At 42.7% G+C, this 25,827-nt stretch overlaps 1 long non-coding RNA gene across 3 annotated transcripts in view; it reads right to left on the minus strand.

Moving 5' to 3' along the window:
* LOC137164534 (uncharacterized) overlaps positions 1 to 25,569 on the minus strand; it is a 163,331-nt gene extending 137,762 nt beyond the window's left edge. For 2 of the 3 annotated variants that reach the window (XR_010923085.1, XR_010923084.1), the window contains exon 1: positions 2,226 to 2,339. This is a non-coding gene — a long non-coding RNA (uncharacterized lncRNA). Of the gene's footprint in view, positions 1 to 2,225; positions 2,340 to 25,434 lie in introns of those variants that run through there. The other variant, XR_010923083.1, reaches the window with a different exon arrangement.
* Between the last annotated feature and the right edge of the window lie 258 nt (positions 25,570 to 25,827).

The following is a 25,827-nucleotide window of genomic DNA, read 5'->3' on the forward strand; positions in this document are numbered from 1 at the left end:
AGGAGGGAACATCCCATTAGTGAGATATGATAAGAAGATAAGAATGGCCATATTGGGTCAGACCAATGGTTCATCTAGCCCAGTATCCGGTCTTCTGACAGTGGTCAATGCCAGGGGCTTCCGAGAGAGTGAACAGAACAAGGCAATTTATTGAGTGATCCATCCCCTGTCATCCAGTCCCAGCTTGTGGCAATCAGAGGTTTAGAAATACCCAGAACATGGGGTTGCATCCCTGACCATCTTGGCTAATAGTCATTGATGGACCTATCCTCCATGAACTTGTCCCATGGACTTACTCTGCCTGGTATACTGACATTTGGCTAAATGTCAGTCATTTCTTTACTTTCTTCCAGCAGTCCATTTCAGAGTTACAAATGAATAGAAGGCCCTTTCAATAGTCAGATGGGTGTCAAAAATCTGTGATAATCTCTCAATGGAGAAAGCTACCACCCTAAAATAAAACAAGTAAGTGGGAGGAGAATTGGGCTTACACTTGATAGTGGTTTAAATCAGCAGTATCTCCATTTACTTCAATCTAGTTACAGTGACAAATTTATGTATGAGAAAGAAGAACCAGCCCTGTGTAGCTAACAATATGGCTGCCATTTATAAGCTACTCGCTTTTAGGTTTATCCACACATATGCAGCATTTACATAGTCTTACAGCTGAAATAACTGTATTTTAGATTAAGAGAAAACAACAAAAATAAGAAACAAAAGTAAACACCACAGTATGTATCTTCTCAATAAACTATGTACCTCACCACAAAATAGCAGCTACCTCTACCAGGGAGCATACATCTAAAAATGTAAGGGTGAGGTACACTAAGCAAAATTAGAGCAGATGGCCATGCAGTGTATGTAACTAATACTCATTGTAAGCATAACTTTGTATATACATTTTTCCATGCCGTAATATATTACTTTACTAGTACCAGTCAAAATAGTTTTGCTTTGCTATACTGAGCAATCAAGCCTACGGACACTATAGTTGTTAAACTCTTTGCACTTATTTTTCTTATGCCTGAAACAATAAAAAGGAAAAAAAAAAAAAGGAAAAAAGAAGTAATTACATTTATTCTGTATGGAGTCGGAGCCCTTGGAATCTTTATAGGATCTTCCTACCATCGCCAGCTTCTGCAATGAGCAACATCAGAGAGACAAGGGGGATGAGGTAATATCTTTTATTGGACCAACTTCTGTTGGTGAAAGAGACCAGCTTTGAAGCTACACAGAGCTCTTCTTCAGACCCGCTCTGAAAGCTAGTCTCTTTCACCAACAGAAGTTGGTCCAATAAAAGATATTACCTCACCCACTTTGTCTCTCTGATATCCTGGGACCAATATAGCTACAGCTCTGCAAATGAACAATATGAGGCAGTCTGAGAGAGTGACCTCCAGGATACACAGATTTTAGCCCAGTTTTTAAAATTCCAAATAGCAGCAGTCTCACATTTCAGAATTCCCTTTTAGAATTTACCACATTCACCTTAGACTCCCTACCATGCAAAAAAAGAGTTTTCTAGAAGAGTACAGCATGCCTACAGTACCAATATGTTTCCCAATGATATCAATAAAACAGACGGATTGTGCAGGATTGCCAACTGCTCTCCATCACAAAACTGAAACCACTCATCTGAAGAGCCAGTGAAATTTAATTTTCAGAATCACGCCCATTGGAACTGTGCAAACTTTTCATTAGAGGAAGGTAAACTTCACACAGGGGAAGAAGATCATGCCTCCAGGATCCACAGATACAGCTCCTTCTAAACGCATCTTTAACCCTTCTGGCTGCTTCCATGGCACCCATCCACCCTTGTCCCTGGATCTGCAGAAGGCATTCAAATTAACAATTTGGGCATCGAAGCCAATCTGAGCACCAAAGCATAGAACTGAGTGTTTTCTCTTAGCTGGGCCCATGGAAAATGATTCCCAGAATGATATTAAACCTACACAGAATACAAGATATGCTTACGCAACGTAACAATGCTATCTGTAGTAAGATATATACTGAAACCTGAGTTTTAGTCAGGAAACCATGCTGTCTCTCTCTCCATTTACATTAGTGCAGCCTTTGGAAATTAGAATCAAGGTGTGCTTTTCTTTAAATGATCTCAAACAGTATAACGTAACCAGCCTGAAATCACTTTATGGCTTTTAAAAAGAGATAATTCAACATGTATAATTAAAAATGATGAGATAAGGTGTTCTTATGATTATACTTACAGACTATGGGCTTGGTTTTCAGCGGTGCTTGGCACCAACAGCTTCCATAGGCTTTATATATATAGATACTCTAGCCCTTGATTTTGTGCCTGCAATCAGGTCCTAATAAAAAACCCATCAAAGTCAACAGGAATCTTTCAGGAATCGATCAGGCCTTTTCTAGGTAGAATTACTTGTTGATGGAATTTTGCACCTGTATTTAATTGTGAATTAAACTCTGCATAAATCATTTTGATTTCCAAATAGATGACTGCACCTACACACCAGGAACTTAAATATCTAAATAAACTCAGCTGTGCCACCACAATAATGGTAAATCCAATTCACAAGTGAAAAAACTGAGGCCAGCTTTTCAAAATGTTCCCACAGTGCACACTGTAATTAATAGGTGCATTTAACTTAAACTTTTCTGTTGCACACAAATATGTAAGAAATAGAACAGGGGGAAGTCTGATATTTTACAATACGGTAGAAGACAGAGCATACACAAGTTGTACACGATCTTAGAAAGCTTCACAGATCAGGTAGATATCTCATTTCTTGTGCTTTATTATTAGACCAATTTGCATGTACCCCAGGACTTTGCTTTCAGGAGTTAATTTGCTCCTGCTGCTTATTCCTTAGCTGGTGTCATTCCTATCATCATCAAAATTTCCAGAGCAACCAAGCATGCTGTTACAAATTAAACACAAAGGGCCTGATTCTGATCTCATTTACCTCTGTGCAAATTGGGATGAACTCTTCTGATGTAAATGGAGTAGCACAGTGCCAGTTAAATCTCAGGTCTTACCCTATGGCCAAGATTTTCAAAAGCAACTAGAGATTTTGCATCTCTCCATTTTTTTAGTGCCCAGTTTGAGCCACCTTAAAGTGGCCTGGTTTTCAGATAGAGTCCAATGCTCACCGTCTGAAAATCAAGCCCCTTTTGGTGTCTTGAGTTGGGCATTCAAAAATGGAGACAGCCAAAATCACTAGTCACTTTTTAAAATCTACAACATATGTGATTGGAAGTAAGGAATAGTCAGCTTGGGCACCTAATATGGCAGTCTCTGAACAACAGAGTTTAGGGGCCTGATTCTGACCTTTCTAACAAAGTTACTCATAGAGTTACCAGTATAGGTAAGATTATTCATAGATTTTAAGGTCATTATGATCATCCATTTGACTGGTCAAACAGCACAAGCCATACAACTTCACCTGATAGTTCATACATCAAAATTAAAAAAAAAAGTCCTATGTTTCCATGCTATATTTCTATGGAGAAAAACTGAAAGGAACACAAAATTGTAAAACATGTATATAAGTAGAGTTGCCTGTGAATAGAATGTTCCTTAAACCTTCCCACGAAGTAGCAGGGAGTCTTTAAGATAATATAAAAAGATCAGTGACTCTTTATTATCATTCCCTAACATCAGATTCTAGTGTACAGATGAACAGCACTTGATTAGGGGAAAATGTGTACACACCCAGAGAATCCCACAGAGCACCTCTACTACAGTTCTCAGGCTGTTCCATCATGTATTATAAACTGATTGTGCTTCTATTCAAGTGCTTCCACTGAAAAAAATAATCAAGTGTGGGAGAAGGAATGTTGAGCTCTCAGCAGAGGGAGGTATTGACACAGTGTATAACTCCAGGATGAGGGAATCACTGACTTGACTGTTTCAGTGCTCCAATGCAGTCAGGATCTATATTCTTATCCACCTTCTTCTGTCCTCATTACAAAAAAAAAAAAACAAAAAACCATGTAACATCAAGCCCTTGAAACAACTTTGCTGCCATTGTCTGCCTGCTGTCAGATGTTTGGTTTACATTACTCTGGCAGTGAAAAGGGAAAAAAATGAGAGGGGACAAGGAGAGAGGAAATAAAGATGTAAACTTTAAGAAAGGCCTTTGGTCACCAAAAATAGCCAGATAGAGTAGCAGAATCCTGCCTAGTGCCTATGCTGCCAGTGCAGCAGCACAGAGCAAAGTTACATAATATTTTCCACATTTATTTCAGGGCTACCAGCCAGCTTGAACTAGTTCTTGGGAAGGGAGGGGAGGGCACTTTGAGTCTCTGCATTTTGCTGCAAGAGGAGGGAGAAATTCAAATGTATTGTAAAGAAATGTGTGTGCACGCGCGCATGTGTGTGTGTTTAATTACAGCTCACCCAACAACCATTGCCTTTGCCTCCTTAGTATTTTACTTTTACAGGGCTACAGGCAGCAGCCAGATCACAATCCAGATTGGATAGTGATTTACCTTCTATCTCCCTCTATAAAAATGCTAGCTCTTAAAACTGTCTTTTTCTTTCTTTTTACAGTGCTGACATGCACCGATTTGGAAAACGTTTACCCTTCAGAAAAATATCCACCTTATATCTCAAAAACAAGAACAACAAAAGAAAGATGCTTGAAAAAGGGGACATCAGGAACTGTGTTTCCATTAGTGTAGTAAGGAGATTCTCTTTTTGGACAAAACAGTTATTCTGAGAAAAAAGTTTTAACAAATTTAGTAGACAAAAAGTTTTCAGGTTTTGCTTTTTAATTCAATAAAAACTGCTTGTTTAGATTACAGATGCAAATCTGAACTTTCCCATACTTCAGGGTTACTCTAATCTAGTGTTAGGGTGACCTAACATCCCATAGTTTAGGGGACACAAGTCCTTTGCTGCCTAATTTCCTGGGTCCCATACCCAATATGGAGACACTATGAAGAATATGATCATATAAAAAGTATATTTTCCTGCAGTAAATGTGCAAAGGATTAAAAATATGATTTTGTACTATGAGTAAAATGTTGTTATCTGAGGATGTCCTATAAAAATAAGTGTTGGCCAGGACTTTTCATGGAGTTGTCCTTTATTTCCTTGAAATGTAGCTGGTCACCCTAGTTGGACTTACCTGTACATCTAGTTTAGATCTGAATTTTGCTGGCAACCCAAAATATTGCAACACTGCATCAGAACCAGCAGCAGGTGAAGGTGACTAGAATAATCAATACAAACAAAAAAAGAAATCACTGGCCAACGTGGATGAAGTGAAAAATGGGAACAAAGAACAGGTCAAAAATTGAGAGAACACCTTTGTTTAATAAAACCAATTTTGTCTCCTTCTTACCTACAAAAAGGAACTTATTTTTTAAATAGAAAGTGAACACAAATGGATTAACAATGGTCAATTGTGAACAAACAAAGGGCAGGTCTACACTAGAAGCTCTACATCAGCGCAGCTGTACTGATGCAGCTGCCCTGCAGTAGCACATCTGGTGGAGACACTGTATCCCAACAGGAGAGCGTTCTCCCATCAGCATAATTACTCCACCTCCACGAGAGGTGGAAGAGCATCTCCTAATGACATAGCGCCGGTGTGGACAGTGCTTAGATAGCTGTAACTTGTATCTTTTTTTACACCCCAGAGAGATGTAAATTAGATCAACTTAAGCAGTTGCGTAGACCTGCCAAAGACACCCTCAACCTTTGGAAGAGACAATAGATATCCTGTTCATAAGCAGATAAAATAAAATAAACTGTCTATAATACAATAAGTAAGATAATTATGTTCCATCACAAAACTGTTTCTGTGCATTCTTTATTGCTATTTGGTGAATTATGTAATTAAGTATTTAAAGATTAAAGATAAAGAGTGACAAGAAGGAGAAAAAGGAAAACAGAGAAGAAAGCTGAGAGAGAGAGAATAGAAAGACAGAAAAAGTGGATAAATAATAATAAGGATGTTTGAGGAAAGACGTTGTTTAGGCAGTCCTTGAAGGATGTTTAGCCTGCAGAGGTCACCAGGCAGGGATTCAAGAGACTCCAGTTCAATTCTGGGCTCAGACACAGATTTTTTGAGCAAGTTGTTTAATCTACTCTATGCCTCAGTTGTCCATCTATGAAAGCTTCCTTACCTCAAAGGGGTTCTGTGAGTGAAAAGGCTATTAATGATTGTGAAGCACTAGGATGATGAAGATGATATACACACCTAGGATAGAGAAAGGGAAGTTTGTGGTTAAAATACACTTTGTAGCAGCTCCCAGGGGATTAAGAGTTCATCTAGATAATGGTTCCAGAGACAACTCAAAGTCACATGTAAAAAAGCCCATTTCTTTACCTATGTTGTTCATAACTTTAGATTACTAAAAGTGAAAAAAAGTCAAAAGGTAATTTCCTCTCACTATTTATGCTCTGTGTTTATGGTCTGCATTTCTCACTGGTTAGGTAATAAAACTCAGTGAAGTCTGTTTCATTGTTGTGTATAGTCATTTTCACTGCCTGCTTCTCAGTGCTGTAATGTTTGGGTTTCTAACCCTGCTGGGGAATGTCTATTTCCTTAAATATAATTGTTTTCATTGGCATATTGTCGACATTGTGGGATTTTGTTTTTTTAAATGTGGAAACATGTAGTCCTAATAGTTATTACAAAATTTAACTTATGGGCCAAATATAAGTAAGCAGTGTCTTTAATTATTTCTCAGATGATTGCTGATATTATCGCCTACCTTCATATTCTGTAAGGAAAATGACCTTGGTCTTCCCAGTGATGTGGGAAAGTTCTTTTAAAGGGTGCACCTTGGTACTGAAGCTGGGTTTCTATTATACATATTGTGATTGTATCATAATATTGTCATAACAGTAATCATCCTTTACACACACTTTGTATGTATGTATGATACTTTAACAACAATAAAACTGACAGACCCAAGCAGCTCATAATTTACAGAACCAATCCTATCAGTTGGTAAGGACCCTCAACTTATATTGAAAATGGGAGATGAGAGTGCTCAAAACCTTTTAGGCAATTAAGAGTATATGTAAATACTTATTCTTTGATATACTGCAACAGGGATGACTTCAGCTAGGCCTAATAGACACCAAAAGGCCAACAGAATGAGAGGGAAGTTAATAAGTCAATAAGCAAGATTATAGACTTCCTGTTAGAAGGGACCAAGTGGGCATGATAGGGATGCTCAGAGGTCACAGCCAAGACTAAGGTATGTGCAATAGGGATGCTCAGGAGTTTTGATGCCTCCAACATTTTGGAGAATGTTCTTAGGTTAGCTCAATAGCCTTTCAGGAGTCTAATAGTATCTATTTAAGGTTTTGTTATGGGGTAAGCAAAAAAAGGGTACTGGGGATTAGTGGGACAAGGGACAATCTCCACAAAGGGATTTAGGTGCCTAATGTCCAGATTTAGGTGCTATTGTGATCCACAAAACCCCACGTCCGCTGCCACCGAACCAAAGTTCCCTACAGGACTAAGTTTCTGGGCATTCATGGGCATCCATGGGCATTCATTCTACTGCCTCAGCCAAGCATCCAGATGCCTCTTTCATGCCTAAGTCCCAGCATGATCCTCAAGCCAGGTGAAGATAGGCATTCCTCTTTTCATCTCATCTGCGGGGCCCAATCCATCAGGCGTGCTCTGGGCACACCTAACTCCATGCACAGTGGAGAGGAAAGGATGAGGCAGCAGTAATAGAAGCCTATCTTCTAACCTTTAGCCCAGTGGTTGGAGTACCCACTAGGGATATGGGAGATCCCAGTTCAATTTCCTCCTCTGCCTGATGTGGAGAAAGGAGTTGAACAGAAGTTGCCCATGTCTTAGGAAAGTGCCCTAACTACTCCACTATGGGATATTCTGATATGGAAATCTCTCAATCTCACCTGTTGAAGCTGTTCCACTTTGTATTAAATATTAATTGGGCCATAGAGTGAGGGAGAGAATTAGAAAAAGGTTATATGGGAGGTCATCACCTAGTCCTCAGTCATTTTGTATGGAGTTAGGTATGTGCTGTCATTCTTACAAGAAACAGCATAGGCTCCCACCCCAGGAAAGAGGTTCCTGACTGTGGATCACTAGGGGACATAGACACCTCTCTCCCTGCTTGATTTAGGCATTAAACTCCCTGAGGGGGTGAGGCTTAAGGACACACCTTTCTCATTGGTATCTGCGATTGGCTCGGGTAGTTGGCTCCTTCGCTTAGCATGTTGGATTTGTGGATCCCATTCTTAGGTACCCATCACCTCCCATGCATTGTACAGAGAGCCTAGGTGCCTAACACAGGGGTTGTGGATTCCACTAGGTATCAGGACGCCCAAAAATTAGGTATGGCAACACTCAGCATTGCCATGCCTTAGTCCCTTTGTGGATCTGGGCCATGGTCTTTTTCACTCCTGACATGAGAGAGGTGGAGTGTCCTGCTTCTGTAATATGCTTCTAGCCCCAGCAAGCTCAGGAAGCTTCGACCAGTCAGACTCATTAAAAACCACCACCATCTAGGCGAGACAAAAAGCAGAATCCTCTACAAACAATATCATGCAGATCTAATTTTCATGTTTAGAGTTTAGACGGATGCTGTAGAAATATGACAGATACTATCAGGTTAGCTCAGTACCACAGAATAATAAAAATATGTTGCTAATGCTACCTTAAAGAACAAAACAGACTAAAGACATTGAAATATATTTCACGTTACTATAGATGAATAAATTTAGTTTATTAAACTTCCCTAGACTTTTCTTCATGTTCTGGGCCCTTACTTTGGCGTCAGCATGACCACAGCTTTCAATACCAATTTGCTTTCAGATGCACACATTTTGGTTTTTGTTTAAAAAAAATAAAGTCAGTAAATGTTTTATACTCACTTTGGGTTTTTTTCTTTTTTAAATTGAAAATCAAAAGTTAAAGCAAGTGCTATTGAAAGTTGCATCCATGTCAACAGTCTCAGTTTCAAAACCATATATTTTTTTATTTTAACCATAATATGTAAATTGTGGTAGATAATCCTCCAGTCATCATAAAATATACCATTAAGACATCATCGAATGCGTCAGAAATCAGCAGCTTTTATTTATGCTGACCCTCAATAAAAATCAAAGTCGCGTTACAAAACCTCTTTCATTATGTTTAGATATAAGAATTTTAGCTTGAACTTAACTTTGCAGCAACCAGAAATACAGTCTGTACATTTAGTCTATCCTCACATAAATCATCAACAACCAGCCACTCTTCTGTTAGCATTTTTTAATGAAAGCAGATACATGATGTTCACTTTTCAACTGTCTCTTGTTTTATGGACTGATGCTCATTTTACTCACAAAACCTGCACATATTTGGTTTACTATACATTTTATTTTTGAAAATCAGAAATAGAAGATCATGAAACTGATCTCATAGAAAAGAGTTGTTGTAGACATGTTGGTCCCAGGATATTGGAGAGACAAGGTGGATCAGGTAATTTCTTCTATTGGACCCACATCTGTTAATGAAAGAGACTTTTTCGAGCTACATAGAGTTTTTGTTCTGTAGCTTTAAAACTTCTCTTTCACCAACAGAAGTCAGTCCAATAAAAGATATTATCTCACCCATCTTATCTCTCTTATAGAAAAAGCCATTTACACTAAAAGAATAAATCCCAATAGCATTTTAAGTTTCCTGCATGAATAATTTTTTTGTGTTCTCCATTTTGGCTCTTTGTCACATTTTGTGTCACAGATCCAGGCCTTGGCAGGCTGAGAGGTATGAGGATGTGAGTTGTTTATGGTCTATGTCTGAACAATGATTGCTCTTTTGGAACACTGACAAATAAGTTCATGATGCTATTTTATGTTATTGCTTAATTATAATTAGAGATAGGCCTGAGGTGAAACCTCAGCTCCAAACCTCCCTTTTTTTGCACCCTAACAATTTCATCTTTATCATTTGTGTTTTGGAGAGGAGACCAAAGTCTGGAAGGGGCCTTTTTTCTGGATCCATCTGTGATATGACTGTAACCCTAGCAGCATCGCACTGGAAGAGGGTAAGGTACTCACTGATATCTGATAGTATGTTTCAGCTGGTCTGCCCAATTCAGTGTACCCCAACTCACCAATGTAATAACCTGTATCAACAAGATGTCATGTAAGATATCAATAGAAATCTAATCAAATATTGATTATTAATATTATTGCATGGCGTATGTATGGAGGACAAATCCAAAATTACAAACACATTGGGAATTTTGTTATCAAAGTGTGTCTGCCAGGCAGGATTAAAGTTACCCCACCCTAGACAAAGGAATGTGGTTCTGACACCTTGAAGGTATTTCCAAGGTACATTAAGAGACAGTGGGAATGCAATTTATATAGAAGGTAAACAGGACCTCACAGCAAGTGGGAGGAAATTGCAAGAAACTGATGAATTTGCATTTTAGGGAGGGGGAAAAATCAGCACAAAAATTCCTTCACCAGGCAACTCCAAATTGTTTTTCTCACAACTTAATTAAATGAACATTACTTTGGGGGTTAATTTTCAGAAGAATCCATTTAAAAGGTTCACTGGCCTATAGAAGAGAGGGGCAAAGAACCCCAAGTTATCTTTCACCAAAGATGGCAAAGGAACTGAGCACTTTGGACACTGTGGGAGATCCTGACCAGAGGGGAGATCAGCCAACTTGCTGGAAGGTAGATTGGTAAGGAAACTACCTTGAAGAAAAGCTGTTTTATTAAGTCTTAGCCTCTAGAAAGCATTTTTAATTTTTATTTGCTTGACACCATTTCTAACTCTATCCTTTATATCTGAGCTCACTCAAAATCCTCTCCCCTTTTATTAATAAACTTGTTTTAATTTTTAATCTAAGCCAACCCAGTGCTCTGTTTGATTTAAAGTGAATGTTAACTCCAGTAAATGTGGCAAGCTGCTGGATATTGTAGCTTTAAAGGAACAAACAAACTTCAATATCTCCCTGAATGATCCTATAGAGGCCTGGACATTGTAGATGACATAGTTTTGGGAAAATTTGGGATTTAGGGATGTGGGGGTCCTTTTGCCAGCTGTAACTGAGGCCAGAGGGTGGCACTGATGTAACAAACAGGCTGCTGGAATCAGAATTGCTGCATCAGAGCTGCTAAATACAGACCCTGCATGCATCCAGACAAGAGAACTACAGCAGCAGAGGCACTCAGAGTTACACGGCAGGCAGCGACACCATCCCTCACTGGTCTGGATTGTACCCCAGAATGTAACAATGACCTAAGAGGATGGGTATCTCATGAGTAAAACCATTCTTTCCAAACGGAAACAGCTCATGAGATTTTGGTGTCTTTGAAGGCATATGTCACCCTGTCCTCAAACCCAAATCTTGGGCAAAATCCAATCCAGAGCCACATCTGGATACTCTTGCACTGCCTCTGTCCTGACCTGAAAAGACCATCTTCAGGGAGGAGACGGGAGTTCAGTTTCCAGGACAAATTGAGAGGTGAGACTAAACTGTCTAAGGGAGTCATGGTTTGGTGCAAGCTGCAACTTCTTATGGCTCTTCTCTGCATGTTGTTACATCACTGTAAAGCCACATTGTGATTAGACCCAGTGTGGCTGTACAAGGAAGGGATCAAGGAGCCTTCTTCCTTCTTGTCCCTCATATAAAAAAGGCCTGTTCTCTTTACCGGCCCCTAGGGGCACACATTGCCCCAAAGGGAAAAGAGGCAGTGCACTATGCCAGTTCACAGGGCAAGCCAGCCACACAATGGAAAAGAAAATGTGTACGTACACCCCTTTCACTTCCCCAGCTACTGGGCAGTTCTCCAAAGGATTATGCATCCCTGAGACGTAGCATCCCTGAGACGTAACATCCCCACTCACCCCTTAGTCAAGCGTTGTCTAACCTTAGGCTCACACCTATTTATGACACATAATTATACAACCAAACACACCACATCTGAATTGGACCCAGTGTCTGATGGAGTCTCCCTCATGTGCTGAGGGGTCAGAAGAGAGGAATGTATTAGGAAAAACTACTGACAACAGAATACAAGTGTAAGTTAAAGCAGACATCCTGTGCTCTAACTTACACTTCCCAGCTTCTTTATCTGTAAGAGCACTCCAGTTTAGACTCCCTTACACCAGACTAAGGGCTAATAGATTCCATACAATTAAAACCGGAGGACATTATGTTTAAAAAAAAAAAAGGCAATAGATTTTTTTAAGAAATCTGAATTTTTGTTGTTGTTCACATCCATGCGATTGTGTTTGCAGGAGAAAATAAAACACTACCTTTAAAAGTATATTGTCACTCTCTATACTTTAATGTAATAAAAAAATTCATCTTAAATTATTCATGACTTATTTTTTGCTGTAGATCTACACTCTATGTGCAAATAAAGAACAGAATCCCTGCCCCAAACCGTGTGTGTTCTAAGGTCCCATCTCAATTATATTAACAGCCACATCAGGGAACTCAACTGCAACATTTTTGTCCTGCAATATAGTTAGAACACAATTGCTTCTTGCAGTGTAGACAGGATCTGGCCATGTTCCTAAACCAAGCTACAGACTTGGACAGTTGGGTTGTATCATAGTATTGGGGAGGAAACACAAAACATGGTTAGATCCTATTTTCACTAAAGATGGAACCATATTTTCAGCGTTGTAGTCAGGTCCTCTGACTCAGTTGTTAAGACTCAGTATAGTTAAGATGGGTGCTAACAGGCATGAGCGGGAATACAGAATAATGCTTTGTACAAATTAAACACAGAGGGCCTTTCACTTACACTGATGTAAATGATGAGTCAGTAGAGTCACAGTGTGAAGTTGGCCGCATTACACCAGAGCAGAGCTAGTGCAAATGAGAGGAGAATCAGACCCTCACTTTCTAGAGAATGTTAAAGCCAGACGCAGAAAAAGGTGTCAAAATAGGGCAAAGTGCCAAAGAAACTGATCATCCCCCTGCAGCTGATTGCAGGCCTGCCTGCAAAAGGAACATTACCTCAGGCAAACGGTAAGGAGCCACTGCTCTGCTGACTGAAAAGCCAATAAGAGTGAGTACAGCCGACAATAAACGTGTAACCCTTCTGCCAGGTGCCAATGGCAGCAACAAAAGTTAGACTTTAGTCTACCTAGGTGTTTTTTCTAAAATAGATAAAACTACTGCTCTAGCCCCTGGGCTTCTACTTCTGGGAAATTAAAATACAACCTCCTTGTCCATTTTTGCAGATGGCTCTTCCCCACTAGCAAAAACTCAGTCTTTGGGAACATGGAACCATGAATGCCACTTTTGGGTGGGAAAGGAAAAACCAGCAAAAGAAACACAATACCACATGTATATTTACATACAACAAAATGAGCAAAACCCAGTCAATGTACCAGGAGTAGGGTCAATAGCACACTTCCAATATATTAATTGTCCATCTTGTGAACGTCGAGAACTCTTAGTCACAAAGCAATTTCCACCCACCTAAACCCTTACAGATCCAGTTAGACTCAGTGGTATCATGAATGGCTCTGATCCGGTCTGTGCCAGTCCAGAGAAGACTGCACCATTAAGTTTCACTCTCATTTACAGCTACCTGGCCCACTGTGAAGTTGGCTGTGTGACTCCACCACCTGTGTGGATGGATGGGGTCATCTCCACACAGCCATCACTAGTCTCATCAGACCTTGCTGTATCTACTGCCCCTACTGGGCCAATAACTCCAGTTCCACTGATTCATTACTCACAGGGTGATTCCTTCATATTTTCAGAGTGAGGAAGCCAGAGCAAAATAAGACCCATGGATAGAGTCCATTGGACAGAACCCTCTCCCCTGTCCTTACTGAGCTTGAATCTCATTTCTAATCCAGAGACCACGGCCTACAGAGTCACGGTGACTCGCTTATTCCAGGGAATACACTGTTCAGTTCCTAAGCTCTTTCATGAGTACAGTCACACCAACAATCTACTATCATTTATACCATAGTTTCTCAACCTGTGCTACGCATACCTCTGGGGGTACACAAGACACAGGCATGGGTATCCGGGGAAAAAAGAGTGAAGGGGAGGCAGGCGGCAGCTGCCAACTTCTGGGAAAGCCAGGCGGTGGCAGTCCACTTCCCACCTGGTCTCAGCTTCCAGCTGGGAGGCATGTGGCAGCCCCCAGCTTCTGGGGAAGGCAGGCAGCAGCCCCCCGCTTCCTGCCCTGTCACAGCTCCCAGCCAGGAGGCAGGTGGCAGCCACTAGTTTCTGGGGGAGGCGAGCAGCACCCCCCGCTTCCCACCGGGTCCCAGCTCCCAGGTGGGAGCCCGGTGGCAACCTCCTGTGTCTCGTGAGCAGGGCTCGCAGCTGGGTGGCAGCCACCCATGCCTGGGCTCCGAGCCAAGGGACAGCCCCCCACACCCCGGGTTGAAGATAGGTAGCAGCCTCCTGCCCACATCCCTGGGTCCCAGCCGGCATGGAAGCCTTCTCTGCCCCAGCTCAGATTTGGTGGCAGTCGCCCACCTCCTGAGCTGGCAGCCAGGCGGCAGCCGCCTGCAACTTGCCCAGGTGGCAGCCCCCTTCCCTGGCTGGAAGCCCAGTGCCCAGAAAACTTGTCAATTTCACTGCTCTAGCTGAGCAATGAAACTGACAACTATGACAGCCCCAGATTTCACCCTCTTTTCCTGTCTCTCTCTCTCTCCCCCCCCCCTCCTTCCCTGTGTCTCTCTCACCCCTTCCTCCTCTCAAATCTATGGGAAAAAAATTGGCATTGCTCTTTATATCCCCAGCATTGGCATGCTGCTCAAAGCCTCCTATCTTTGGCCAACATCACCTCTAGCACAGATACATACTTGAGTTGTGCACCCCTGGTGTAAATGTGGTAACCCTACCCACACTAGATCTGACAGCTGTCATATCACAGCTTTATATACTCAGCCCTTCTTCCAACATATGCCTCACATTAGTCTGTAAATATAAAATCCAGTGCAAAATTGAGTCTTGGGGTACTTATTACAATTTTCAGAAGTTAGGAGGTACTTGCTACTTAAAAAGGTTGAGAAACACTGCTTTATACTATCAAAACATAGACAAATTCCAACTAAAGCAACAAAACACTGTGGGTAAGCAACATTATAATACGTGTAAATGGAGCTGGCCAGAGTTAGCTTTTTCCCCTATGTAGGGAGCAGAAAGTTCAATCTCTCTCAGCCTTCTAGCTCTGGGGCTCTCACACACTCACACTCACCATTTTCCTTGAGCACATATATAGCCCTGCTAGGGTACCTTATGGTCTTGCCCTCTAAAATTTAAATAAAGGGCCAGTGTTGTGGCAAACTATTGAAATCCCTATAACTTTTGATTACAGCAAGGGCATTGGGGACGGGGGGAGATCTGCAGAAGACATAACCCTTGTGGAACAAAAGTTAGCCAAAGAGAAATGCTGAGATGTAAATGCACATCTGACAGAGAATGTGATGTGTCCACATCAGAACCTGTGTGCAACAATTCCTTTGTGTGTGGGGTCAGTCCCCTTGGAGAACAGCTATTATACATTGAGGCTGTGACCAAAATAAGTGTACTTCAGTTTGCACATAATTAACTCAGCTACAGGGATGAAGCAACTATAGATGCTAATCATGCAATGTGCTTCAAGTGTGCCACAGATCAAGCCTCAGGTGCTAATGGAACATGATGTGCTCTCTAGAGCTAATCATCACGTGCTGTCATTGGCTGTCTGCAAGCATCAGACGGAAACATCATACCACAGCTCAACCAAAGCTGCACTCACTCTTTCACAGCAACAGACATTTGTGGCTCACAATCAGCATCAGTTATGTTCCCCCAATGAAAGAACAGGAGTGTGATCATCTTCCTGCACTTGCAAAATGCCTTATCTAGATTGCATGCTTTGTTGTGGGTCCTGTAAGGCAACCTTAATTCTGGCATTTCCTAACGTCTGAGTGCTTGACTTTGCAACCTTAATAATGTTCTTTGAATGTAGGGGGTTTTTGTGTGTAATTTCCTGCGCTTTTACAAAAGCAAACAAAATAAACCAGAAATTCCACCATGTGGTATCTTACTGACACTCTTAGGGTTCACCAGCCGGGCTGGAACCTTTAGATCTATTTCACAGACTTCTGCCACTTCAGCTAACAGAGTAACTGATAGCAGTAGTAGGTTGTCATCCTCTATGTGGATCAGCACTAGATGGGAGTGAGACACTTTGCCAGAGGGATTCACATATATCTGCTGACTACAGAAGAATGGGGAGACTCAGAAATCCTGGGTTCTAGTCATGGATTCTGGAGGGGACTGTGCTCTAGTGGGCACAGACTCTTCTTCCTGCTCCCCCCCCCAATTTTGATACTTTCTGCCTATCTTGTGCAACCTGTCCCTATTCTAGTCCTGCCTCTTCCACACCCCTGGCTCCTCATCCCAGGCCCAGTCTTCATTCCTCAGGCTTCCCATTCCAGTCCCAGTGTCTTTGCGCAGTCAGTCCTACCACTCCTGTCTTCCCATCCCAAGTCTTCTACTTCCCAGTTGCTCCCAGTCTTCTTACCCAGCCATTCCCAATTCTTCCCACCTCCCGCCCACATTCCTGACTCCTTGTCCCCGGTCTCCTTTCCCAGCCTAAACAAGACTTTCTCCCTCCCACCTTCTTGCGTGATCTATGTCTCTTTACACCCCCAAACTCCAGTAGCATGCTCCCCTACCCACCTATATTTACCATCACCATTGGCTCAGGGTCCCAGTCTCCTGCCCTGGGCTCTTCATTGGTCTCAATGTCACATACAACTACTTGTCCTAGTCTCTTTGCTCAGCCAGGCTCAGTTCTCCCCTATACCCAGGCTCCTCATCAGAAATGTCTCCCTTCCTCCTATCCTCATTCTCAATGGCTTCCAGTCCCAGTCTCCCTCTCTGGCTCCTTGTCCAATCTCAGCATCCCCCCTCCCCCCACACACACACACCCATTTCCCTCTCCAATGTGGATTGGGAACTGTGCCTTTAAAGGCTAATGAATTCCAGAGGGGTAGCCATGTTAGTCAGTTTTTAGCAAAACAATGAGAGTCCTGTGGCACCTTAAAGACTAACAAATTTATTTGGGCATAAGCTTTCGTGGGCAGAAACGCATATGACGAAGTGGGTTTCTACCCACGAAAGCTTATGCCCAAATAAATTTGTTAGTCTTTAAAGGCTAAGCTTCCCAAACAGAAAGAGTCTAGGCAGGGAACTGTGAAGCTCTTGTTGTTGTCATGCACAGCCAGTTGGAGCCGGACACAGAATAAAGCCGATTTCTTGCAAGCATCCTAAGCACTGAGTGATGACTGAACACCACACAGTACCAGGAGTAACAAAGGAACTTGGAAAAAGATACTGAGCAGGAGAATTGAGCAGTTAAAAGCCCCACCACTGTTTCAACTGTGGAAAGCAACTGGAGAAGGTTTAAACAGCATTTCTTCTTGTATCTGCAAATAATGGGTGTCAGCAAAAAGGAAGACATTCAGAAAGTAGCCTTACTTCTCACAAGAGCAGGTTTGGAAGCACTTGATGTGTTTAACAACTTTCAGTTAACTCAGACAGGAGTTCAACGATGAAATTGCATTACAGAAATTTGAGCAGTACTGTGCTCCATGTAAAAATGAGAGAGATGTTTTTAAATAGAGCTTACAAAAAAAAAGGTGAAACCATAGAACAGTCTGTGACTCATCTAAAGCTGAAAAGCCAATCTTGCTATTTTGGGGCCTCTTAGAGTCCCTGATAAAATACCAGATTTTGATTGGCATCTGGAACAAAAAACTCAGAGAGTCTACTGGACAAGTAAGAATTAACCCTTGACAAAACGTTTAGAATTCGTCAAGCAAAAGGAAGTGACACAGTCCAGAATGAAGCTTATGGAGGACATTCAGTGCTCTGACACTGTGGACATGAATCAGAATCCAAAATACTATAAGAAAAGAGATCTGAGGCAGAAAGACTCAAAGCTGGAGTCCAACAATAAACAGCACATGGGGATACATACCCTATGGCAAACATCACAAGTCAAGACAATGCCCAGCATATAGGAAGAGATGCAAGAAATGCAATGAATACTTTGCAAGTGTTTGTAAGCACCAAAAGAGTGAGAACAGCTTGGACAAAAAGGGTGATGACAGTACTACTAGCTGAGATGAATTCTTCATAGAAACAAAAGACAGCAGAAGATAATTGGATGGCAATCATCAATCTGAATGCAAATGGTCCTAGGGATGGGGGTTTCATGACCACCACTCCCAAGAGGAAGAGATGGGTGGTGGTGGCTGGGGACTTCCTCCTAAGGGGGAGGGAGTCATCCATCTGCCATCTGGACCGGGAAACTTGAGAAGTGTGCTGCTTGCCTGGATCTAGAATTCAGGATGTGCTGGAGAGTCTGCTGAGACTTATCAAGCCCTCAGACTGCTACCCCTTCCTACTTCTCCACATAGGCACCAATGACACTGCCAAGAACAACCTTGAGTGGATCATTGCAGACTACATGGCTCTGGAAAGGAGGATAAAGGATTTTGAGGCACAAATGGTGTTCTCATCCATACTCCCCATTGAAGGAAAAGGCCCAGGTAGGGACCATCAAATTGTGGAAGTAAATGTGTGATTACGCAGGTGGTATTGGAGAAAGGGCTTTGGATTCTTCGACTACTATGGGATGTTGTTTCAGGAAAAAGAATTGCTAGGAAAAGATGGAATCCACCCAACAAAGAGAGGAGAGAGCATCTTCACAGTCAGGCTGGCTAACCTAGTGAGGAGGACTTTAAACTAGGTTTGCCAGGGGATGGGAACCTAAGCCTGGAGGTAAGTGGGGAAGTGGGATACCTGAAGGAAGCACAAGGAGGAGGGTGCAACAGGGGAGGCCTTCTGATCCCTACTGAGAAAATAGGGCAATCGGCTAGTTATCTTAGCTGCCTGTACATGAACACAAGAAGCCTGGGAAACAAGCAGGAGGAATTGGAAGCCCTGGCATAGCCAAGGAACTATGGTGTGATAGGAATAACCAAGACTTCATGGGGTAACTCACACAACTGGAGCACTGTCATCGATGGTATAAACCAGCGGTTCTCAACTGGTGGTACGCATACCACCGGTGGTACTTCGAAGAAGGCTGGGTGGTACGCGAGCCGTACTGTGCCACCGAAAGTGTCCCCCCCCCCCCGCCGCCGCCGCCGCCGCCGCCGCGAAACCCCACCGCCGCCGAAAGTCCCACCCCCACACTCCCCCCACCGCGAAACCCTGCCGCCGAAAAGGGGCAAACGGCAGCAGGGTTTTGGTGGAGGGCATTGTTCCCCCCATGTAACCCCACCACCGCCAAAAGTCCCCCCCCTTTTTTTCCCCGAGTAGTACTCGGGGGAAAAAAAGGTTGAGAACCGCTGGTATGAACTATTCAGGAAGGACAGACAGGGGAAGAGTTGCACTGTATGTAAGAAAGCATTATGACTGCTCAGAGCTCCAGTATGAAACTGAAGAAAAACCTGTTGAGAGTCTCTGGGTTAAGCTTAGAGGCAAGAGCAATAAGGGTGATGTTGTGGTAGGCATCTGTTATAGACAACCAGACCAGGAGGATGAGGTAGACAAAGCTTTCTTCAGACAACTAGTGAAAGTTTCCAGATCACAGGCCCTGGTTCTTAGGAGGGACTTCAATCACCCTGACATCTACTGGGAGAGCAATACAGCAGTGCACAGACAATCCAGGAAGTTTTTGGACAGTGTTGCAGACAACTTCCTGGTGCAAGTGCCAGAAGAATTTACGAGGGGCCGAGCTCCTCTTGACCTGCTGCTCACAAACAGGGAAGAATTAGTATGGGAAGTACAAGTGGGTGGTAACTTGGGCAGCAGTGACCATGAGATAGTAGAGTACAGGAACCTGACAAAAGGAAGAAAGGAGAACAACAGAATATGGACCCTGAACTTCAGAAAAGCAGACTTTGACTCCCTCAGGGAGCTGATGGGCAGGATCCCCTGGGAGGCTAATATGAGGGGAAAAGGAGTCCAAGAGAGCTGGCTGTATTTTAAAAAAACCTTACTGAGGGCTCAGGAACAAACCATCCCAATGTGCAGAAAAATAGTAAATATGGCAGGCAACAAGCTTTGCTTAACAAAGAAGTCTTTGGCGAGCTTGAACACAAAAAGGAAGCTTACAAAAAGTGGAAGCTTGGTCAGATGACCAGAGAGGAATATAAAAATACTGCTTGAGAATGCAAGAGTGAAATCAGGAAGGCCAAAGCACAACTGGAGTTGCAGCTAGCAAGAGAGGTGAAGGGTAACAAGAAGGGTTTCTACAGGTATGTTAGCAACAAGAAGGTGGCCAGGGAAAGTGTGGGCCCCTTACTGAATGGGGGGAGGGGTAACCTAGTGATAGATGATGTGGAAAAAACAGAAGTATTCAATGCTTTTTTTGCCTCTGTCTTCACAGATAAAATCAACCCACAGACTACTGCACTGGGCAGCACCGAATGGGGAGGAGGTGAGCAGCCCTCAATGCTGAGAGAACAGGTTCAGGACCATTTAGAAAGGCTGGTCCATGGGGGCAGATGCAACGCATCCGAGGGTGCTGAGGGAGTCGGCTTATGTGATTGCAGAGTCATTGGCCATTATCTTTGAAAACTTGTGGTGATTGGGGGAGGTTCAGGACGATTGGAAAAAGGCAAATACAGTGCCTATCTTCAAAAAAAGGGAAGGAGGAGGATTCGGGGAACTACAGACTGGTCAGCCTCACCTCAGTCCCTGGAAAAATCATGAAGCAGGTCCTCAAGGAATCCATTTTGAGGTACTTGGAAGAGAGGAAGGTAATCAGGAACAGTCAGCATGGATTCACCAAAAGCAAATCATGCCTGACCAACCTGATTGCCTTCTATGAGGAGATGACTGATTCTGTGGATGTGGGGAAAGCGGTGGACATGATATACCTTGACTTTAGCAAAGCTTTTGATACTGTGGGAGACTGTATTCTTATCAGCAAGTTAAAGAACTATGGGTTGGATGAATGGACTATAAGACGAATAGAAAGCGGGCTCAATGGGTAGTGATCAACGGCTCAATGTCTAGTTGGCAGCCACTAACAAGTGGAGTGCCCCAGGGGTCAGTGCTGGGCCCAGTTTTGTTCAACATCTTAATTAATGATCTGGAGGATGGGGTGGATTGCACCCTCAGCAAGTCTGCAGATGACACTAAGCTGGGGGGAATGGTAGATATCCTGGAAGATAGGGATAGGATACCGAGTGACCTAGACAAATAGGAGGATTGGGCCAAAATAAAATCTGATGAGGTTCAACAAGGACAAGTGCACTTAGGACAGAAGAATCCCATGCACTGCTACAGAATGGGGACTGACTGTCCAGGCCGCAGTTCTGCAGAAAAGGACCTGGGGGTTACAGCGGAGAAGAAGCTGGATATGAGTCAATAGTGTGCCCTTAGTGCCAATAAGGCTATTGGCATATTGGGCTGCATTAGCAGGAGCATTGCCAGCAGATCGCAGGAAGTGATTATTCCCCCCTATTCGGTACCGGTGAGGCCACATTTGGAGTATTGTATCTAGTTTTGGGGTCCCCACTACAGAAAGGATGTGGACAAATTGGAGAGAGTCCAGTGGAGGGCAACAAAAATGATTAGGGGGCTGGAGCACATGACTTCTGAGGAGAGGATGAGGGAACTAGGCTTGTTTAGTCTGCAGAAGAGAAGAATGAGGGGGGGATTTGATAGCAGCCTTTAACTACCTGAAAGGGGGTTCCAGGGAGGATGGAGCTAGGCTGTTCTCAATGGTAGTAGATGACAGAACATGGAGAAATGGTCTCTAGTTGCAGTGGGGGAGGTCTAGGTTCGATATTGGGAAAAACTTTTTCAGTAGGAGGGTGGTGAAGCACTGGAATGGGTTACCTAGGGAAGTGATAGAATCTCCATCCTTAGAGGTTTTTAAGGTGTGGCTTGACAAAGCCCTGGCTGGGATGGTTTAGTTGGGGTTGGTCCTGCTTTGAGCAGGGGGGTTGGACTAGATGATCTCCTGAGGTCCCTTCCAACCCTAATCTTCTATGATTCTATTAGTTCTAAAAGGAAAAACACAGGTATTGGAGGGTAACTGAGTAAAACCCACCACTTACAGTGGTGATCTCTAAAGGCACATGTGAACTAAATACATGGGTAAATAAATTGGAAAAGATAAAATTTGTAATAGTTCCATGGAGGAGGACACCCATTATGAAGTGGAAAGTACATCAAGCCCTTGGTCTCATCAAGAGGGTGCACTCTTTGGAGAGGCAGGAATGAAAACAATTGAGAAAGATTTTGGGATATCTTCCAGGGGATAGGAAAGCTCTCAACAAAGTATGGAGCAGAGCTGAAAGAATACAAAATGCATGTCCCAAAGGAAGTTCCCTTCACTCTAAGGCAGAGGCTAAAAGAGTAGCCGGATAGGGTCATTATTCTGGGAGGCATACAGTGCAGAGAAGAACCACCAGTGTGGGTACACTCAGTCATTGTAGGGGAAAAGACAGAATCCTTCACTTATGTAAAAAACGAATATTTTCCACTACCTCCCAGGGGAGAAATTCTGGGGGATACGGCTGATGCCAAATATTTTTCTATGCTAGATGCATCAGCAGATTCTGGCTGGTGCCCTTGTAAAAACAGAGCACATGTTTGTGCACATTCAACACCCACTTTGGGAAACACTGTTTCCATAGATGACCGTTGGGGATATGTTCAGCACCCAAGGTGTTTCACTTGAAAATACAGTATGTGGGATGGTATAGAGGGTACTAAGGATTACAGAGATAACATTTTGACCTGGGAAAAAACAGTAGAAGAGCATGAATAGAACCTCCACAAGCAGCTTTGGAAAGAACCAGAACTGTTGGGCTAACGCTAAACAAACAAAAATGTAAAGTCTGTTTAACAGAAATAACCTACCTGTTCCCCTTGATATGTTAACCTGTCTCCCAGGTATATCACAGTAAGGTTGAGGCCATAACCAACAGGCCCGCCCCAACAGACAAGGAAGGGGTGAAGAGATTCCTTGGAATGTTGAACTAAAAAGGGAAATTTGTGACTAACAGCCACCCAAACCAGCAATCTGAGAGAAATATAGTGCAAACATGTCCAATGGACATGGAATGCTAATTTTAATAGAGACACTGAGAAACATGGAGTTAATTAAAGAGGCCCCAGTCCTGAGGTACTGTGGCAGTAAGAGCAAAACGAAGTTGCCCACGGATGCCTATAAGGAAAGCATTGGTGCAATCCTCTTACAACAGGATGTTCAAAACTGGAGGGCACTGGCTTATGAGTCACAGGTACTAACAAAGACCGAGGCTATGTCTTCACTGACGGTGGCAAATTTGCCACCGTCAGATCATCTTATCTGGATTGACTGAGCGGTCAGCGAAGACTCGCTCAATCGATCCAGAAATCGACGTATTAAGACCACCTTCTCAAATGGAATAGTGCTGCGTCAATGGGAACACGGTTCCCGTCGGTGCAGTGCAGTGGAGACAGTGCACAGAACAGAAACACAGAAGTAGACGGGAGTTATGCAAGTTTTTTGCATAGTTTGCGTAACTCCAGTCAACTGCCACCAAATCTCTGAAGTAAGTGTAGACAAGCCCTAAGTGTCAATCTGCTCAAACAGAGGAGGGAGGCTTAGTCCATGGGTGTAAAACATTTACTGTTTTTATTCATGGGAGACCTGTCTTAGCTGAAACTGACCATATACCACTTACTGCCAAAAAGGGCCTGGCCACATCCAAAGCCCCTCAGAAAGTTGGGGGGAAGGGGCAGCTATAAATGAGACCACAAAATAGACAGGTGCCCTGCTTTCAATTCAGGTACCTGACCCAGTTTGCAGCAGCTAAGAGCTACAACTGCAGGGAAGGCTCCAGGCTGAAATATACTCAGCTCAGCACAGAGAGAATCTTTGGAGATTTTATCTGTGACACTCTAGCTAATCTCTCTAGAGTATATGTGAACTGAGGTTTTTTTAAAGTCTTATAACTTAGCCAAGTTTGGGGCAATTTTCACAAGAATGGCAAAAGGCCATCTTTGATGTAGTGACAGGCCCCCTCCCAATCCAAGCTGCTGCTCCAAAGCACAGGGGCACTAAAGCATCTGAAAGAAAAGACTGGCAGAAATTTTTAGCATGGGCAAAACTCGTTTTTCACTAGTCTCATCTATGACTGACTGAATGATTTTGGCTGAAATTTTCAGAAAACAAACCAGCCTGAAAGCAGACATTTGGCATGGAAAATTCCAGCCCCATAGTTATAGTCTGGCAAAGTTATAAGCAGCTGAAAAAAGGTCTTACCATGAGAAATGTCAGGTAACCTTAATAATAGTATTGCCTATAATCTCTCTCACACACAAATACCACTTTCTGTATAGATAATGGCATTACTTAGATATATACAAGAATAGCCACCACTTCAGAAATAAGAAAGGGAAAAGTAAGAAAATCTATAAACTAACAGAAATTAAGAATACTTATCAGCTGGAAGAGAGAGCAAGAAGAAGCCATTTCCAAAATGGCTACTTTAGAGCTGCAGTTGCAGCTCCAGAAAATGCGAGCAAAGCATACTGGGAAAAAGTTCTTCTACATAAAAGGTTAGTAGTGACCAGGATTTTAGCAAGGAAGATGCTCCTACAGAGGAGGCTACTTTTGTGTTGTGGCTATCACCTCTATGGGCCATATTTTCATAATTAAGTGTCAGAAAGCGACTTATTGGGTGCTGAGCACTGTCAAAAATCTGACTCTTATATACGGGCCTAAACGGGAACTGGGCTCTTTTGAAAATCTGGCCCAGAGTTCATTTGAAAAATCTATCCTGTATTTTAATATGTCTATGAGAAACAAAAAGACATGGGAAATCATGATCAGGTGGTGCTGATCTGACTGAATGAGTTTGCAATGGCTGTAATGCTCACATGTGGCAAAAGCACACATATGCAATAAGGACTTTATTGTGTCCTTTTACGTATGCAGCCAGGATCTCTTCCTACCATGACCTGAGATCCTGTATTTCTGAGGGAGAGTGAAAATATAACTAATACATTTTTAAAACTTTGATTTTTACCTTATAATAGTTTTTTCTATTGGAGTCCTTCTGCCAGGGGGTTTTGAGAGCAAAAAAGGCTGGGTTCCATATCTAAAAATTCCTCTGAAAATTACACAAAGTTCCTCTTAAAATTACAAAACAAAATTGGCTCAAGTCCCTACCCAGAAATCTGAGAAAACTAAACACCACACTTCAGCTCCTCTAATGGGCAAAATTTCCCCACTCAGAAATAAAACAAAACAAAAACAGAAACAAAAGCTTTTATCAACGGGAGAGGGAACTGGGAAACCACAGCAATGACTCAAAAGTATGCAAACAATAAAGTAAATACCCACTCCACAGTATCTGGGGCATTGTCCTTTGCCTCAGTTTCCCACCTTGGGGTGTGAAAGTCCAATGGAGGAATGTCCCTTTATCACACCACTCTCCCTTTCCCTGCACTCTAACTCACATTTTGTTGTCCAAGATCAGTAAAGTCACAAAATCCAGCTGTGCATTCAGGTGGGTTCACTTCCAGATCTGGGGAGGTGGCAGGGGCGAGTCATGTCCTCTGCTGCCACTCACCATTGCTGCCTCTTCCACAGCTGTGTCCTTATTCCAGTCCAGTCCTACAGCATTGCAACCACCAAACACAGCTATTAATAATCACAGCTTTTGCAGTGATGCTATGTTTGGAGGTTTTACCAGCTAGCACAGTTCTTAATGATTTCAGTGAGTAGTGGGGAACCTCACTTTGCTCCCTCCTCTATAATGCCTTTCATTAGAACAGTACTTCTCTATGAGAATTAAGGCTCACTCTCTAGTCCAGCTTATCAATAACTTCAGCTCTAGTAATCACTTAGAA

Source organism: Emydura macquarii, unplaced genomic scaffold (assembly GCF_026122565.2).
Source record: "Emydura macquarii macquarii isolate MOO-44397 ecotype Brisbane River unplaced genomic scaffold, CSIRO-AGI_Emac_v2 contig_2676, whole genome shotgun sequence".
NCBI lineage: Eukaryota > Metazoa > Chordata > Testudines > Chelidae > Emydura > Emydura macquarii.